Genomic DNA, 21348 nt, shown 5'->3' with positions numbered 1-21348 from the left:
CGGATATTTAAACCCTCAGTATGCAGCCAATTATCACTCCTGACGAAGCCGTGTGTACCTAATGGCGAAACGCATAGAGTGTCCAGCCAGACAGTATCCTAGGAGAACACCGAGAACGCATCCCTACCATTGAGTCCGGAGGTTTTATTCTCACCAGAAGTGACGCGAGCCCCCGACGTGGATACGGAAGTGTTCCGGAGGAGCAGAGAACAGCACGGTACACAGGGAGATCGCGACCCACTGTACACCTGCCACATGCTACTGATCACGCAATATTTTTTAATCCTAAGTGTAAGCCTCCATTTGTACTTTTATTATATACCAATATATTTGCCGTCTACACTATACGGTCTGTTTCTCTTCTTTTGGAGATTGTCTGCTGATTGTTGCTGCATATTCCATTGGGTACATCCACACCATAAGTGTGATGACTGCTCCTTTTTATCTGCTTCAATGTGAGTAGCCATTTGTGAGCCCTTCACGAGATAAATATTCACTTTGTATGACATTGCTATAATATGTGATGTCCATTAATTTTTCATGGCTGCAAGATGCGCTGCCCTGGTCCTTTTGGAATAAGTGAACATGCAAGACTAGTGTAACCGTCTTATACCAAGGGTTGAGTGAATCTGCTAAGCCTCTTATTCACTTTTGATTTTGAGCACTATAGTTCACCACTGTATGTGTTGTCACATTATTGCTTTATTTGAGCACTTATATACATATATATACAGCTCAACCCCGTTATAGCGTGATCTGCTACAACGCGGACCGCTTATAACATGGTTTGAGCCTGGACCCCGAATTTTTATAAATGTATTTATTTTTTTTACATTTTTTTTGCACACTGCACACTGCACACTGCACACTGCACACTGCACACCCCACTACACTGCACACTGCACAGCCCACTACACACACTACCAGCACTCACTGCACACTGCACAACCCACTACACTGCACACTACACAGCCCACTACACACACTACCAGCACACACTGCACACTGCACACCCCACTACACTGCACATGGCACAGCCCACTACACACACTACCAGCACACTGCACACTGCACACCCCACTACACTGCACACTGCACACACTACCAGCACTCAATGCACACTGCACACTGCACACTGCACAGCCCACTACACACACTACCAGCCCACTGCACACACTGCACAGCACATAGCAAACTCTCACAGCACACAGCACACTCCACACTCTATGAGCACACAGCACACTCACAGCACACAGCACACTCACAGCACACAGCACACACACAGCACACAGCACTCACAGCACACTGCACTCACAGCACACTGCACACACAGCACACTGCACTCACAGTACACTGCACTCACACCACACTCACACACCCCTCCCTACCTTTGGTGTCGGCTGCTGAGCTCAGAGCAGAGCTGGCATCGGGAGGAGGAGGGGGGGTGTCGGTAGGAAGGGGGGCAGTGTGGATGCTGGTAGGGGGAGTGAGTGAGGAGCAGGCTGGGACTCAGAGGGCCACGTAGGAGTGGTGTGTCAGAGACACACAGACTGAGGGCAGGATCGGAGGGTCTCTGGATGTCAGGCGATGGGCCAGTAGGTGTGGGGGCCTTGGGGGGAAGGAGATGGATGCCGGTGGAGGGGGATGGATGCCGGTGGTGGGGGGGAGGTAAGGAGCAGGCTGTGGCTGGACTTGGAGGGCCACTGTTGGCGGGCCTGGTGGCTGCTGGGGGACGTGTAGGGCATCCGGCTCCCTCCTCCCTCCTCCCGATCGGGTGCGCAGTTGCCATTTTTTTTTAAACTAGCGTGAACCCGGATCTAGCGTGGTCAGATCGGATGGACCCCGAGGACCGCGCTATAACGGGGTTGAGCTGTATATATTTTACACATATTTTATGCACATTTATTATTATTTTGGGTTTGTTAGAGCGCTATCGCGCACTTTTTCTGTTATATGATCTATTTGTTTCAAAGCGAGAGAGCCGCTCCATTCCTATTAGTATGGAAGAAATAGATATTGATAGTAGCTTCGCCAACATTTTCTCCAGGAGACTCTTAAGGACTGCAGACTTCAAGAATATCTTGAATTTAGAAAATGCCCCAATTATGGGGGAAGTAAACATCCTGGAAACAGAATTTTCAAAGTTGGAGAAGCTACTTAACAGAGATACTAAAAAAAAAATTGGGATCTAACATTTTTTGAGCAATATCTCTTGAATTATAGAGAACCGAGAGGGTTGAGATTCTGTAAAGACCCATCTTTTGACAGAAGATGAGGCATTTCTAGAAAAATGGTATAAAATCCTGGAAAAGAGTTCTAATGGGCCTCATTATCAATCAACAGAAAAAACATCTGATTGAATTGACACTGAGATAGATGCAATTAAAGATAGGATCGGTACATTAGACCAGACCCCATCTTTTAAAGAAAAAGACAAAATATTACAAGCTAAAACTGATAGATTAGAAAAAGAAATCATTGCAAACAAAGTAAAAAAAATACAAAAGGGATGAGGAGGACTATAAGAATGGTCCTCCCAGAAAAAATCAGCTAGTTAAAAGAGATATCCCACAGAAACAACAAAAAAGGGATACATCGAAAGATTTGAAATTTAGGACCGATAAAAATAAGGTAACAGAAAGAACAAGTCCTGACAGGGTTAATTGGAGATTAAAAGATTATAAGTCTCCCCAAAGACAAGATAAAGCACCTCCAAAATCTTTTGATAAACCAGTCACAAATTGAGACAGATTCTCAAAGAGAACCTTTTGTCAGGATAATGTTTTTGAAGGAGATTCAGATAGGGCACATAAAGCCTAATGAAGAGAAGAAAGAAAAGAAAAATTATTTTCAAAAAATGGATCAAGAAGAGAGGAGAGGGATTTTTTAGGGGAGGGGGTCTTCCTCAAACCGGTTCCATCCACTGATGGAGAAAGACCCCTAATTAGAAAAAAAGAGATCAGAAGAAAGAGGGGGAAAAGGAAAAAAAAAGAAACTCTCCAAAAAAATGACAAGATCAAAAATAGTATTTTTAATTTAAGTTCAAAACGTTTAACACAATCAGAGGAGAGTTTAATTGCACAATCAGAGGAGAGTTTAATTGTTTAAATTCGCCCCCACAACGAGTCCTAACAATTTCGGACTTTTTATAGATGCTCAGAAATTTCTGAGAAAATTAACAATCAAAAGATTTTTTAAAGGTAAAGAGGTAGAATTAAAAACTAAGGAAAATACAATTGTAGAAACTCCGCCTATTCAAAATCAAGAGGTGTCGGATACACAATTGTATTTGAAACACTCAGGTCTTAAACTCCCGTCAACTTTTTATCCAAAACATGTCAAAGGGAAACATTTTGAGGTGTTTTCTTAACTTATCCCTAAAGATTTTGAGGATCTTACAAAGAAAGGGAATACATTTAGTCACAAACTTAGTAAAGTTGAAATAGAGGCACTTAAGAATTTAACAGAAGACACTAATATAGTCATCAAACAGGCAGACAAGAGGGGAGGGGTGGCTATTCTAAATAGATGTGATTATATCAAAGAATTTAATAGACTATTAGAAGATGAGAATACTTATCAAAAACTCACAAAAAATCCAACTTCTGATTTTCTCAAAAAACTGAAAATCTTGTTAGATAAAGGTAGAATGTATAGAGTATTGACAGAACAAGAGTATAATTTCTTATTACAAGATAATACGATATGACCCATCTTCTACCATTTACCTAAACTGCAAATGAGCCTAACCAAACCCCTAGGCAGGCCTATTATAGTAGGCATTGATTCCCTGACATCTAATCTGTCAGCGTATATTGACATATATCTTCAAAAGTATGTACTGACCCTCAAATCACATCTAAAAGACACGACTGACATATTGAGAATATTGGAGAGTCAAATATGGAACGATGATTATTTTTTGGTGACTGGAGATGTGACTTCTTTATTTATGTCAATAAATCATACACATGGTTTTGAGGCCATTGATAGAATTTTAGCCAAGGAAAATGATATACCTCATGAACATGCAAACTTCATTTTTGATGGTATCCAGTTCATTTTGAGATATAATTATTTTTGGTTTCCAGAAACTTTTTATTTGCAAAAGTGTGGACCGGCCATGGGTACTAAATTCGCACCCAGCTATACAAATTTGTTTATGGGGATATGGGAAGAGGACTACATTTGGTCCATTGCAGAGCTGGGTGCAAATTTGGTCCTATGGCAGAGATTTATAGATGACGTATTTTTTGTTTGGAGAGGTAATGAAGCAAGTCTCCTCAGGTTCATTGACTATATCCATGAGAATGATTCCAATCTCAAATTTATTTGTAATTATTGCAAAGACCATGTCAATTTTCTAGATTTGACTATTTTTGTTGAACAGGGGTGCATCAAGACCAAAATGTTTTACAAGGATGTAGACAACAATAATTACATACTACCATCCAGCTGTCACCACCCTAGCTGGTTAAGGAATGTGCCTTATGGCAAGTTCAGGAGGGTCAGACGTAATTGTACGGACACAGACACCTTTGAGGAACAATCAAAAATACTGGAAACTAGATTTTTGGACAGACATTATGATTCTGACAATGTACAGAATGCTTTTTTAAAAGCAAAAAAATTTGGAAAGAAAAGATTTGTTATAAAGTGGGACAAGGAAAGATAAAACCAATGATAAAGACAAATTCAGTTTATCCTTTTTGACAAATTGTAATATAGATGCAAATAAAATTCTTAAAATTGTGAGAAAACATTGGCATATTGTCAGGAATGACATGTTGCTTGGAGAGGTAGTTCCAGAGGTGCCATCGGTTATATTCAGGAGAGCTAATACCTTGAAGAACCAACTGGCACCGAGTTCCTTGTCTGTAATAAGGAAAAATGAAAATAGATGGTTACCATCAATTAAAGGGTTCTTTGGATGCACCCCATGTAAGGCCTGTAAATTTAAAACAACAGATAAGTTAACATTCTCGTCACATGTGACAAAAAAAAATTCTCTATTAAATAACATGTAACCTGCAGGATTGATCATGTCATCTATATGATAACATGACCCTGTGGATTACAGTATATTGGGAAGACCACCAGATGTGTAAAAATGAGGATTTTAGAACATCTTGGTAATATTAGAAGAGGGGTTACTACTCACCTTTTATCGGATCACTTTATATCACACCATCAGGGCAACACTGCAGGACAATTTTCACTGTCCTAGAACATGTTCAACCCCATTGGAGGGGAGGAGATAGAAACCTATTGTTGACTAAGAGGGAAACATATTGGATTTTCTCAATGAAAAACTTCCTCCCCCTTGGACTTAATGTTGATATTGAACTTGGAGTCTTTCTTTGAAACTATTTCAGTTTTTAATGGTATGATGATTGGGTGTGAAAGGCAAGACAATTTGCATGCACCTTGTTTTAATTATATGTATTAATACTAATATATGATTTAATTCTGTTCTTTCGGAGATTACCTCAATCGACGATCATTTTATTTTGTCATCTGTATTGTGATAGATAGATAGATAGATAGATAGATAGATAGATAGATAGATAGATAGATAGATAAGGTTTTTAATTTTATTGATGTTCAAGTTTATACACTTTATATATGTAATGTAGTAGAGTTATATTAGAGAGTTCGTTCCGCATACTGTGTCAATGCTAATGACGATCTTATTAGATAGCCAATCATATTAAACAAGGGGCAGGGCTAGTGGATATTTAAACCCTCAGTATGCAGCCAATTATCACTCCTGACGAAGCCGTGTGTACCTAACGGCGAAACTCGTAGAGTGTCCAGCCAGACAGTATCCTAGGAGAACACCGAGAACGCATCCCTACCATCGAGTCCGGAGGTTTCAGTCGCACCGGAAGTGACGCGACCCCCTGGCGTTGATGCGTAAGTATTCCGGAGGAGCAAAGAACAGCGTGGTACACAGGGAGATCGTGATCCACTGTGCACCTGCCACCCGCTACTCATCACGCAATCTTTTTTAATCCTAAGTGTAAGCCTCCATTTGTACTTTTACTATATACCAATATATTTGCCGTCTACACTATATGGTCTGATTCTCTTCTTTTGGAGATTGTCTGCTGATTGTTGCTGCATATTCCATTGGGAACATCCACCCCTTAAGTTGGATGACTGCTCTTTTTTATCTGCTTCAATGTGAGTAGCCATTTGTGAGCCCTTCACAAGATAAATATTCACTTTGTTTGACATTGCTATACTATGTGATGTCCATTTATTTTTCATGGCTGCAAGAAGCGCTCCCCTGGTCTTTTTGGAAGAAGTGAACATGCAAGACTAGTGAAACCGTCTTATACCAAGGGTTGAGTGTATCTGCTAAGCCTCTTATTCACTTTTGATTTTGAGCACTATAGTTCACCACTGTATGTGTTGTCACATTATTGCTTTATTTGGGCACTCATATACATATATATATATATATATATAAATATATATATATATATATATATATATATATATATATACATATATATATATATATATATATTACACATATTTTACACATATTTTATGCACATTTATTATTATTTTGGGTTTGTTAGAGCACTATCGAGTACTTTTTCTATAACATGCATTTTTATGGCAGAGCTGCCTTCTGTTGAAGCGATTACCAGGAGTCAGTCATCAGGAGTTGCACCTGAAGGTACCGCCATCCCTCTGCATTTGGGACCAACAGATCCTGAGGAGACAAGGCAGATAAGCCAAACTGAGATGCGACTTACCTTCCCCATTACCCGTTCCCTGTCCCCTTGACTTAGAGACTATGGAAGGGTGGCCAGAATTAGGGGCACAATTTAGGGATGCGGGGATTTCTGATACCAACTTGTAGCGCATGAGGCTCCGGGCATCCGAGCCTATCTCAGACAGTGGGTCAGAACGTTTCTCATGGCACTGCGGGCACTTATATAGAGAGCAGACGGCAATGTGTCTAGATAGGGTCTGCACCGGTAGGCGACATTTAGTGGTACCAAGGGAGTATAGACAACAGTTGTTACAGGTAGCCCACTCCATACCACAGCGGGGCATCAGGGGGTCACTCGGACGAGAGCCCGTCTGTTGCAGTGTTACTACTGGCTGGGGGCATCAGGGGCTGTGGTAGATTTCTGCCGGTCCTGTGTTTCCGCAGTGAGTAGGTAAGGTGGGTAATTGTGTGAGGGCGCCCCTGAACCCACTACCGGTAATTGTTAACCTTTCCAAAGGGTAGCTATGGACATAGTGGGGGCACTCATGATCCCCAGTTGGCCTGGAAAGCGTTTCATACTCACGGTGCTGGATTTTTCCACCCGGTAGCCTGAGGCTGTAGCACTTGCCACCATCGATGCTAGGGCAATAGCAAAAGCATTGATAGCTATTTTCACTAGGTTTCCCTTGTGAGATTCTAACTGATCAATGGTCGCAATTCATGAGTGAATTACTACAGTATCTCTGGGCTGCATGCGGAGTGAAGCACCTGCGCATGACCCCTTATCACCACGAGACCAATGGTTTATGTGAGAGGTTCAATGGTTTCCTGAAGCAGATGCTGCAAGCTTTTATAGAGGCTGAAGTGAAGGACTGGGAGATTCACATACAGCATTTGCCAGAGCCCAGACTCTGTGTTGCAAAGAGCCACAGGGGGCTCACTTTGCAAAGAGGCAGATGTGCCAGGTTGGCAAATGCCCCTTTGGAGAATGGAAAAATGCGCCCACCCCCCGGCTTTACAATACCGGCAAATCGTGATTAGCTGGCAGGGGAATTCCCACGCACTGATTGTCTGCAGAGGTTTGTGAATGGGACACAGAAACCCATACAAAACATTGCAGCAAATCAGGAGCGCAGATTCCAAGCGCCAAACCAATAGTGGCAAATTCAAAGATGCTCTGTGCCGAATAGACGCGAGCAAGCTTTAAAAATTTTTGACTCAAGGAATTTTCTAAGTCCCGCTTTTGAGAACGTTGCGGTCACAGCTGGCATTGCATGCCGAAATCAGTTCCAGGATTTTGTGAGTACCTCCCGGTCATTGGAAAGGGCTCCTACAGAAGTCATTTTTGTGAATTTCGTTTAAAGGACAAGTTTATTTGTTAGTCCCGTTCCCAGTAAGTGTGTTAACTGTGCAAATTGTGTGACTGTACATTGTGTGTATGTATTTTCCTGAAATAAATTACAATTTATTTTTCCTCTTTGGTTTGCTCAATCCATTATGATTCCAGTATAAAAAGGTGTTGATAAACCTGGTCTTCCGTGACACTGTCTACTCATCTTCAGACATATGATATGATCTCACAATCCTTATGTGCAACTTGCCATGTTCCAATCAAGGGTAATATCATCTTCCACAATTTTGGCTAGTCACAAATTGGGTGTGTCATTTCATTTTTGACGATCATCTGAAATGATTTATTCATATACAGGACACTAAAGTAGATAAACACTTTAAGATGGTGTTTAAAATGTATTTGGCATCAGAACTAATGTAAACAATATATTAAAGCATGAATTTACAATACATTCTTGTGCCTCAATTGATATAATATGCATTTTTACACCTTACCTAATTGAATTACCCTAATTAATGTGTTTGTGCACACAGTACAGTACATCCCAGGAATAAACTGCAATGTACTGTACAAGACAGTGAAATGTTAATTTATGCAGCATTAAAACAAAAATGAACAATTGTTCTAACCAATAACTACAAAAAGGGATGGAACAGGCTTTAATGCAAATTCCTAACTGGAAGAGCTGGATCATTACATTTCTAGATGTAATTATGTAGTGTGATAGACACCTTGTTAATTACACTGGCGACACACTTTATTCGAGCTCGGCTAGTCCCACGAATTCGGGTATACCCGGGTGTATTGAGGTTTGTGACTGTTTTCTGCCCGAGTGCATTGGGTTATTTTCCAGGCAGGGATTGAAGCATTTTCTTCCTGCTGGCTGCAATACTGCACAGTATATATATATATACTGCATTACAATTCATGAATTTATGCCATCTGGTAGACACGCGAAGCATTGCAGCCTATTAAATCCTAATCATTATCATTTAACAGATCAGCCGCCCGTCAGCCAGGCATGAACCCAGGCTGGGAAGGCAAACGCAACGGGGCTTGTCAGAGGTGAGGAGCGGCGCATTCCAGATATCTGCCAGGTACATACTGGGTATTTGCTCGAATAAAGTGTGTCGGTGCAGTAACATTTATGTAATTTAAACCTTATTTTTTTTAGTATTTCCAACATCTGAATAACACTGAAATTACCAATACTTTATACCAATACATGAATATCAGGTTTGAACTTTTCTTTTTCCTTATGTAGCACATGTTCCCCCCTCCTCCCCCCCCCCCGGGAGATCTTGGACAGGCTACTGCTACGTGTAGTGCTGATTACCTGTGATGGAACAGGAGAAAAGAGATGCCTGTGATATTGTGGGGGAAAGACAGGACAAACCACTGTGGATTCTTCTGGTTCTTTACTTCTTGGTGACAGAACATAGAGGGCTTCAGCACTGCCGATGGCAGTACCCGCTATGACAGTCCTTTACTCCCAATACCTCTCTCCACACAGACTGCCGCAGAGCCAGAAGTATAAATGAGGATGATCTTTATTATAGCAGCTACTGCTGGTGTCGTTACATTGTATGCTCCAGTTGATAAGGTAGATCCCTGGCTTCTGGATAGTACTGGCCTGCAGGTAATTGTGAGGCCTCTCTGGATTAGTTTATTGCTTTAGCCCTTCTGTCATCATTGTTTTTGGTCTTTGGTCTTAAGATTCTCAATAACTGCTAACCTCAACCACTTGTAACGGTGTTGATCTATTTAGTCTTTTAGTTAGTTATTACACATGTTATTAAGAATTTATATTAGCGTTAGGGACCCCTGATATGTGGTCTGCCGTGGCGTTGGCTCAGGGGCTTACAACAATTTTGGCCAAAAATGTCAAACTAAAAGACCATTTTACTTATTAGATATTTATACATATATATTTAGGCACTGTACCGTGTATGAGTCTCACTGGATGTGCTAAAACTGAGCTTTGTCTGTGTTTTATGTTCTGTCTCTGGTTTTAAATATATATTGCCATGCTCAGTAGCACTCCTCTGTGACACTCATATGCTTATATATATGTTGTGGTCATTTTGGGGGTTCAATAGGAGCTTGTTAGGTGTCCAATATGTTTTACAATTCTTGTCCAGCTAGTCATGGCTGATTGGAGGGTGGCAACCTCCTACCTAATTTAAGCTCACCCCCTCCCACATTTAAATGGTTATGGGCTCACTCCATAGCATCTTCCACTCAGGGGAACTAGCCTGCTTGCAGTTTGGCTGTGACATCTCTAATACAGAGTGCTTTTCCTGGTAATGTACAGGTTAATAAAAGCTTCAGTCAGACTTAGAACTTTGCAACTAATATTGACAGATTTACTATAAATCATTCTTCCTGTTATTACACAGGTTATTAAGAATTTATATTAGCATTAGGGACCCCTGATATGTGGTCTGCCGTGGCGTTGGCTCAGGGGCTTACACAATTTTGGCCAAAAATGTCAAACTAAAAGACCATTTTACTTATTAGATATTTATACATATATATTTAGGCACTGTACCGTGTATGAGTCTCACTGGATGTGCTAAAACTGAGCTTTGTCTGTGTTTTATGTTCTGTCTCTGGTTTTAAATATATATTGCCATGCTCAGTAGCACTCCTCTGTGACACTCATATGCTTATATATATGTTGTGGTCATTTTGGGGGTTCAATAGGAGCTTGTTAGGTGTCCAGTATGTTTTACAATTCTTGTCCAGCTAGTCATGGCTGATTGGAGGGTGGCAACCTCCTACCTAATTTAAGCTCACCCCCTCCCACATTTAAATGGTTATGGGCTCACTCCATAGCATCTTCCACTCAGGGGAACTAGCCTGCTTGCGGTTTGGCTGTGACATCTCTAATACAGAGTGCTTTTCCTGGTAATGTACAGGTTAATAAAAGCTTCAGTCAGACTTAGAACTTTGCAACTAATATTGACAGATTTACTATAAACTGGTAATGTACAGGTTAATTAAAGCTTCAGTCAGACTTAGAACTTTGCAACTAATATTGACAGATTTACTATAAATCATTCTTCCTGTTATTACACAGGTTATTAAGAATTTATATTAGCGTTAGGGACCCCTGATATGTGGTCTGCCGTGGCGTTGGCTCAGGGGCTTACAACAATTTTGGCCAAAAATGTCAAACTAAAAGACCATTTTACTTATTAGATATTTATACATATATATTTAGGCACTGGACCGTGTATGAGTCTCACTGGATGTGCTAAAACTGAGCTTTGTCTGTGTTTTATGTTCTGTCTCTGGTTTTAAATAAATAACTCCTTATTTTCCACAGCTATTAGCACGTGATAGCACTCGTTTATGTTAGTGTTCACTATTAAGTTTTGATTCACTTTATTCACGTATACTCTTTAAACACTATATTTTATTATTAGGAGCGCCCGATTACATGTTTTTTCTCTACAGTTCATTGTGCACAGGTGCACAGGGGTCATCATGGTACATGGAAAGGGTTGTCCTGTCCCTTTATTGACTACGATGAAGGGTATCATGCTTACCAGTACCATACCCTCAGGATGCGCCCGAACACAGTCTGGTAAGGGTCATGGCTACCCCTCTCTGGTGACACCTTGGGGAGAGACTACCACTTTCCTTGACATGGAATGGGTGCCTTGGTTCTGGCCTTCAGGTAATGGTGAGGCCTCCCTTGATTAGTTTATTGCCTCAGCCCATGAGGGGCTGAGCACATGTCTCTCTCCCAGCCGGGAAGAGATGAGGAAAGCACCTACCCCATGAAGGGCTAGTCTAAACTCTCTCTGACTGTGACTGAAGGTCTCATCCCTATGGGGCTCAACTTCAATCTATAATTTAGCTACTTCCTTCTTGAGTCTCAAGGAGGGAGGACACAGTATCTGCACCACCATTGGCTATTCACAGATCTCTGTGTCACCACCACAACTCCTGTCACTCAGGAAGTCAGCATGAGTAGGGGGAAAACCTCATAGGATAACCTGTCACTGTCTGTATCTCACTCGAATGTACATGACAGGGAAGGTAGAGGGATAGCTGGACCAGCCATGACTATACTTATTTAAGTACATAATCTTACTTACTGTATGAGAAGATCTGCCATGTGCAATCAATGCTTCCAAGTTTTGCAAAGCTAAAATCATAAATATGGTGAAAAGTACAGTAACTTAAAGGAAAGTTAAATCATACTTTAAATATAATATACTGTGCTATGAAATATGTTATTTATTTGGAGAAATTAATAAAATGTGATGTTATGATTTTTCTCATATACTATAATCCTGCAACCTTCTTCAAAATTGTCATCACTGGTGCCTACTCATATCCACTACTAATTATATTTACATGTCCATTCCCTGTGCAAATCTATCTACAGTGGCGGCCGCCTTTAACCTAATGCGACTTTCTCCGCGGGAATTTTTAAACCGCGTGCAGACGCAGGCTTTTTTTTTTTTTACTTTCGGTGCTAGTTTCGGCGCCGCAGCTGCTCCATTGTTCAGCGCACCTGCTTCATTGTTCAGCGCCATTAGCGCTGAATGGGAGATGGGCTGGCGTGCGGCCGAGATGCGGCCAAGTTCGGCTGCAAAACAAAACAGCCCCGAACAATTCCGGGTAAGTGGTAGATTAAACGTGGCCGCAATAGTACTGTACTTTTCTCACTCAACATCCTCCCTCTCTGGCCTAATATGCTCACTAACTAATATATTCAATAACTGCACTTTCCTTTGATTTTCTATTACATTTTCTATCTCTAATATCTGTCTAGCACAATCTATAATTTATCGTCTTTAGTATTAGTCATCTCCAATATACTATAATACTAACGTGAAATAATTGAACATTTACATCAGCATGGGTTTTTTTAAGAATACAACCAACAACTAACATGTTATTCCTTCATTATATTTCAGTTTCCAATGTGCTTTATAAATGGAGTTGAAATAATAATAATAATAGCATGTTCTTGTATAGCGCTGCTATTTTTACGTAGCGCTTTACAGAGACATTTTGCAGGCACAAGTCCCTTCCCCATGGAGCTTACAATCTATGTTTTTGGTAACTGAGGCACAGGGAGACTTAGTGATTTAATTAAACACATTAAAGTGACTTGCCCATGGTCACAAGGAGCCGACACCGGGAATTGAACCAGGCTCCCCTTCTTCAAACTCTCAGTGCTAGCCAGTGTCTTTTACTCACTGTACAAGTAGAAAAAAAGAGCAAACAGCGCACTGCCAGGGAGTCAGGTGGTGAGAAGATAAAAATCCATTTATTTCAGAACATAACTGATAATAAACATCACCCCAGGGGGGTAACAAGCAGCCTCCTACGCGTTTCGGACGGGTAGGTCCTTTATCAAGGAGTGTGGGACATAGAGGAACCAGGGCATCTTATATACCCCTTTCTTATTAATTAGGAAATTACAATCACATGAAAAACTCGGTCCGCTCCCCACTGCGCATGCGCATGACGTCACGCGAGGTGCCACCGTCGCCAACCAAGCATCGGCAGGTAGACACGCCCCCCGCTCGCCATGTGCATGTACACCAAAGGGAAGGGCACCAAATAAGTGTTCTCCTGTATCTGAAATGACGTAGCACTTCTCCGCCCCCAGGGAACGCCCCTACAGGCCACCCATAGGTGTAGAGGTGCCGCTCCTCAGCCAATCAAAGGCTGGACTGAGTGGGCAATACTCCCCCCCCCCATCGGCGCCGTTCCTGATGGCCCTGGATGGTCAAGAGGGCATAATAATATGTGATAGCGCTCCCTATAAACATATCAGACACTGAAACCCGTGCCAATTAGTACACTATCAGGTATGGAAGTGCAGCAAGTATAAACACCAAGGGCAGAAAAACCCTCATTGCTCCACGTCTCACAAAAAAACATATACAATAAAATTTATACATCCAATAACATCTATATCATAGTCTTTACATCAAGATGATACGGGAATTCGAAAAAAGCAGTGTAATATCCTCATTACTATAGAGAAACCTTCAAAACATAATTTATATTTATACATAGAAGAGAAATTCTTCAGACATATTTGGCAATGTGCCATATCTATGAATATCACACTCCTCAAAAACATGTGTATATCCTCCCTGGATGATACATAGGTGAACCCACAATGTTATTTACTGTAGAATAAATGCATCATTAATTTACTTAATCTGTCAAAATAACTCCTTATATTATAGGATAACAAGTAAAGAACAACAAGTGGAAAAATAGGAATGATACTGTAGCTATAATATAGACAATATAAAGGCTAAGATTCAGTCTCGAGCAAAAACATATATATACATACTCATTGAGTCAAAAAATGACTCAGATTCCACTCAATATTCAGACCGCAGGGGGGGCTCTAGTTTGTAACATAAATATCCAATATGCCTCCCTGCGGTCCAAAAGATTGAGCAAATAACCCCTTCTCTCATTAGAAAACACCCTTTCAATGCCTCTCACTGTTAATCCTTTAATCCCACCTTTATCACAATTTGAAAAGTGCTTTGAGACTGGATGTGAACAGTCTTGTTTTTTAATTAACCTCACGTGTTCTAATATCCTAACCTTTAGAGATCTCGTGGTCCTTCCTACATAATTAATTCCACACTTGCATGTTAAAAGATATATAACGTACTGTGTGTCACAATTAATAAAGGTTTTAATCGGAAATGAACGCCCAGAAGAAGCACTTTCAAATTGGGCTGAAGGTACCATAAATTCGCAGATTCTACATCCTCCACACTTGAAGGACCCTTTCGTAACAAATTTCTTAGTGATAGTGGGTGATGTTACATAATCCGGGGACACGTAGGAAGCGATTGTCTTAGCTTTTCGATAGACAAACCGCGGACCATTGGTAATACAATTTTTTAAACTTGTATCCAATAATAAAACATTCCAGTGTTTTCGGATAATACTTTGAACTTGTTGACTACATTTATTGTATTGTGTAATCATAAGTGGTGTGTCCTCCCCTGCGTGGCCTAAATGTCCCTTTTTATCTGTATTCTTATCTCCTTTTGACAGAACATTAGATTGGGAAACCCTGATTTCTGATATCTCATCCGTTCTGGGGCCCCCCTTACCTTGGGTATTTAACAATGTCTCTCTGTCAATCCTCGATACCTCTTGCAGAGTTCGAGCTACCTTCTTGACATTATAACCTCGCTGTTGGAATCGATGGCTCAATTCCTCAGACTGTCGTACGAAACCCTCCTCCGTGGAGCAGTTCCTCCTCAGCCTGAGAATTTGCCCCTTGGGGATACCTCTTATGACTGTATGGGGTTTGCAGCTGTCTGCTCTGAGTAACATATTTCTCGAGTTTGGTTTTCTAAAAGTTTCGGTTTGAATGTTTCTCTCAATATCTATAAATAGTCGAAGGTGCAGATAGTCAATGTGGTGCAAATTGTACTTATAAGTGAATTTTAAATTATTGGTATTCTGATTAATGTACTCAAAAAAAGCATGCAATGTGACTAAATCCCCTTCCCAAATCATAATGAGGTAATCAATTAACCTCTTGTAGAACGTGATGTGCTTTCTAAATATATTCGTGCTAGTGAAAATAAATTGTGACTCCCACCAACCCATAAATAAATTAGCGTACACCGGTGCAAAACTTGTACCCATCGCGGTGCCCTGTTGCTGTAGATAAAAGTTGTGATCAAATAAAAAAAAATTGTGAGTGAGTAAAAAAAAAATAGAATCTAAAATAAAAGCTGTGTGAAATTGATTGCTATCTGGACCCCCTATGAAATAATTGATAGCTGCCTAACCTTGTCATGTTTAATAACAGAATATAATGATGTAACTTCTAGGGTTACCCACCATGACTGGGGTCCCCATTTAACAGGTTTTAATTTATTAATCAGATCCCCTGAGTCCAACAGAAAGGAGGGTAGGCCTCTAACAAACGGTTGTAGATATTGATCAATATACTTGGATAAACCATCTCCCAAAGATCCAATAGACGAAACGATTGGTCTCCTCGGAGGGTCGACCAATGTCTTATGGACCTTTGGGAGATGGTAGAAAACAGGAATAGTAGACCTAGGGTTCCATAGGAAAACTCTTTCAGTTTTATTCAAGACTTGAGTGATTTCACCCACCTCTATAAGTTCCTTATAGGCTCCCAGGAACCCTTCCGTGGGGTCATCTGGTAGTACATAGTAGGTAGTGACATCCCCAAGTTGCCGATAGGCTTCCTTGAGGTAGGCAGTCCTACTCTGCACCACCACCGCACCCCTCTTATCAGCATTTTTAAATACAATCATGGAATTTTTCTGTAGAGATAACAACGCCTGTTTCTCTCCCTTATTCAAATTATGATTAGCCGCATAGGGACATGAAAAACCCTCTGCTAGGATACGTAAGTCTCTTATCACCAAATTCTCAAAAGTCGTTAGAAACGGACTCTTGGCGAATTGGGGATAGAAGTGTGAGCCTTTCTAGAGACTGGACCTCCATGAACTGAATTCATGGATCGATGTCCCCATAATATTTTCACTATGATCTTCTAATAATTCTTCAAGATCCATCAAATCCTGGAGGTCACATGCTTCCTTAAAGGCTAACACAGATGGCCCTACTGCCCCCGATTCAATAAGTGTCCCCTGTGTAATGCTATTCATGGTATTCGTAATAGGAGACTCAGGTTCTTCTATAGATGTGGAGGGATGATCAACAATGTCCATCGTTTCACCCCCCTCCACAGTGGAAGTCAGGGCATGTTTCTGGAAAAAAGACTTCAAGGTTAATTTAAGTACAAATTTATGAACGTCTATAATGTCCATAAGACATTGGTCGACCCTTCGGGGAGACCAATCGTTTCGTCTATTGGATCTTTGGGAGATGGTTTATCCAAGTATATTGATCAATATCTACAACCATTTGTTAGAGGCCTACCCTCCTTTCTGTTGGACTCAGGGGATCTGATTAATAAATGAAACCTGTTAAATGGAGACCCAGTCATGATGGGTAACCCTAGATGTTAAATCATTATATTCTGTTATTAAACATGATCAGGGGGTGGCAGCTGTCAATTATTCCATAGGGGGTCCAGATAGCAATCAATTTCACACAGCTTTTATTTTAGATTCTATTTATTTTTTACTCACTCACAATTATTTTTTATTTGATCACAAATTTTATCTACAGCAACAGGGCACCGCGATGGGCACAACTTTTGCACCGGTGTACGCTACTTTATTTATGGGGTGGTGGGAGTCACAATTTATTTTCACTAGCACGAATATATTTAGAAAGCACATCACGTTCTACAAGAGGTTCATTGATGACCTCATTATGATTTGGGAAGGGGATTTAGTCACATTGCATGCTTTTTTTGATTACATTAATCAGAATACCAATAATTTAAAATTCACTTATAAGTACAATTTGCACCACATTGACTCATCTGGACCTTCGACTATTTATAGATATTGAGAGAAACATTCAAACCTAAACTTTTAAAAAACCAAACTCGAGAAATATGTTACTCAGAGCAGACAGCTGCCATCCCATTACGGTCATAAGAAGTATCCCCCAGGGCCAATTCCTCAGACTGAGGAGGAACTGCTCCATGGAGGAGGGTTTCGTATGACAGTCTGAGGAATTGAGCCATCGATTCCAACAGCGAGGTTATAATGTCAAGGAGGTAGCTCGAACTCTGCAAGAGGTATCGAGGATTGACAGAGAGACATTGTTAAATACCCAAGGTAAGGGGGGCCCTAGAACGGATGAGATATCAGAAATGAGGGTTTCCCAATCTAATGTTCTGTCAAAAGGAGATAAGAATACGGGTAAAAAGGGACATTTGGGCCACACAGGAGAGGACACACCACTTATGATTACACAATACAATAAATGTAGTCAACAAGTTCAAAGTATTATCCGAAAACACTGGAATGTTTTATTATTGGATACAAGTTTAAAAAATTGTATTACCAAAGGTCCGCGGTTTGTCTATCGAAAAGCTAAGACAATCGCTTCCTACGTGTCCCCGAGTTATGTAACTACACCCACTATCACTAAGAAATTTGTTACGAAAGGGTCCTTCAAGTGTGGAGGATGTAGAATCTGCCAATTTATGGTACCTTCAGCCCAATTTGAAAGTGCTTCTTCCGGGCGTTCATTTCCGATTAAAACCTTTATTAATTGTGACACACAGTACGTTATATATCTTTTAACATGCAAGTGTGGAAATAATTATGTAGGAAGGACCACGAGATCTCTAAAGGTTAGGATATTAGAACACGTGAGGTTAATTAAAAAACAAGACTGTTCACATCCAGTCTCAAAGCACTTTTCAAATTGTGATAAAGGTGGGATTAAAGGATTAACAGTGAGAGGCATTGAAAGGGTGTTTTCTAATGAGAGAAGGGGTGATTTGCTCAAGCTTTTGGACCGCAGGGAGGCTTATTGGTTATTTTGTTACAAACTAGAGCCCCCTGCGGTCTGAATATTGAGTGGAATCTGAGTCATTTTTTGACTTAATGAGTATGTATATATATGTTTTTGCTCGAGACTGAATCTTAGCCTTTATATTGTCTAGATTATAGCTATTATTGCTATTTTTCCACTTGTTGTTCTTTACTTGTTATCCTATAATATAAGGAGTTATTTTGACAGATTAAGTAAATTAATAATGCATTTATTCTAAATAACATTGTGGGTTCACCTATGTATCATCCAGGGAGGATATACACATGTTTTTGAGGAGTGTGATATTCATAGATATGGCACATTGCCAAATATGTCTGAAGAATTTCTCTTCTATGTATAAATATCCATTATGTTTTGAAGGTTTTCTATAGTAATGAGGATATTACACTGCTTTTTTCGAATTCCCGTATCATCTTGATGTAAAGACTATGATATAGATGATATTGGATGTATACATTTTATTGTATATGTTTTTTTTTGGGACGTGGAGCAATGAGGGTTTTTTCTGCCCTTGGTGTTAATACTTGCTGCACTTCCATACCTGATAGTGTACTAATTAGCACGGGTTTCAGTGTCTGACATGTTTATAGGGAGCACTATCACATATTATTATGCCCTCCTGACCATCCAGGGCCGTCAGGAATGGCGCCGATGGGGGGGGAGTGTTGCCCACTCAGTCCAGCCTTTGATTGGCTGAGGAGCGGCACCTCTACACCTATGGGTGGCCTGTAGGGGCGTTCCCTGGGGGCGGAGAAGTGCTACGTCATTTCAGATACAGGAGAACACTTATTTGGTGCCCTTCCCTTTGGTGTACATGCACATGGCGAGCGGGGGGCGTGTCTACCTGCCGATGCTTGGTCGGCGACGGTGGCACCTCGCGTGACATCATGCGCATGCGCAGTGGGGAGCGGACCGAGTTTTTCATGTGATTGTAATTTTCTAATTATTAAGAAAGGGGTATATAAGACGCCCTGGTTGCTCTATGTCCCACACTCCTTGATAAAGGACCTACCCGTCCGAAACGCGTAGGAGGCTGCTTGTTACCCCCCCTGGGGTGATGTTTTTTATCAGTTATGTTCTGAAATAAATTGATTTTTTATCTTCCTACCACCTGACTCCCTGGCAGTGCGCTGTTTGCTCTTTATTTCTACTTGTATCTGGATTATCTCCATGGCTGGCACGCCACAGTGGACTCCCAGAGACTGCAGAAGTGGGTAAGGATTATATATCGTTATGTCTGACCATTATAGTTGAGTACTCTAACCTGGACTGTATTAGCTACCATGAGGCAAAATTATTACATGTGGTTATGAGTGACTCACAGGCCATTCTGTTTATCAAACCCACTCTGCTAAATTGGGGTCCTTGAAGATTTATGTTTTATGGATTAAGTCTTTTGTAGTGGAGCACCCCTTGACCTCCTACTCTTTTACTCACTTAGCTACTACAGTATACATATATAATTATGTGCAAACTGTTGAAGTTTTTCTGGTTTAATATTTCCTGGAACTGGAAGATCATTTTGCAAATGTTGGCATATGATGGTAAAAAATTATAGCAGTTCATTTAACCTCACCAGATATCACCAGCTGAGAATATCTAGACGATACAAGGTATTGCTTCCAGCATTGCGTTAATCACCATTAACTTGAATAGTAGATAACATCGGATTGATTATGATACCCTACATCAGAGATTGATGAATTTGCCTCTTAGAATGTACGTTAATACAGATTTATGAAAAGGTTTAATAAAATGGTTGGCAAATTTTAAATGTGCCAAATTCAGATAATTTTGGAATATTTGCAAAAACAAAAAAATTACTCATTTTAAATCTGAGAACCAACACATAGTCTATGCTTCAAAACTATGCATATTTGTAATTTTTTTTTTTAAAAATTAGGGGAACTGAAACAGGTTACAACATCTCTAGTAGAACCATGCTGTAGTCACATGTTGACTTCTTAGTCTGTGTATTAGAGTCATCTTATTATTAGATTCAGATATAGTAACTAGATTATCCCCATTGCTGAGGTAAGCCATGCAAATGCAACCAAAGCATCTCCCTGCAGCAATGATTAACAGAGTGAGATGTCCGATATGGAAGTATGAGCTCCCCACAGATGACAACGGCAGTTAACTTCTCCAGAACTGTGGCCTTTTGCTTTTTGTGCTGTGTTTCCAGGGTGAGTATGTCTGGCTACATCTGATGCATCTACATATTTATCTGTTAAGGAATATTAGGCATGTTTCCTGCATTATTAGAAATGTATTATATTGCTCTGTTCACTTTACCTGCAAGGAAGACAGACAATGCCACACATACAGTATATTATGTACTTAGATGACAAATTTATTCAGATACAGATAAAATCCATTGAATATCAGCTACTTCCTTCACATATAACCCATATTTGTGTTGTAATTCAAATTCCATAAATACTTTTTACATGGCATAAATTCTATGGATTTTAGAGAAATCCAAAAATCCTTTGTAAGGGACATAATAGCCAAAGTACATCTTATTATTAAGGAAGGTGCAGATTTGTGCTGGAAAGCATAACATTTTTATATTTATCTCTTGATGCAGATTTGGAGATGTGGAGATAGAAATGTGTTAATCTGTGAATATTTTCTTAAACATTCACCATTCCCTATTGCTCATGTTATACAATATAAATGGCAACAACATATTGCATATAGTTTACAGTACATAGTGCATTTTAAAAAGTGATGCTGAAATTAAATTAAAACAACATTGTGCTTTAATATATGTAAAAAAAAA

This window comes from Ascaphus truei, chromosome 2, assembly GCF_040206685.1.
Source record: "Ascaphus truei isolate aAscTru1 chromosome 2, aAscTru1.hap1, whole genome shotgun sequence".
In the NCBI taxonomy this organism is placed as follows: Eukaryota; Metazoa; Chordata; class Amphibia; order Anura; family Ascaphidae; genus Ascaphus; species Ascaphus truei.
This window is presented reverse-complemented; position numbering follows the sequence as displayed.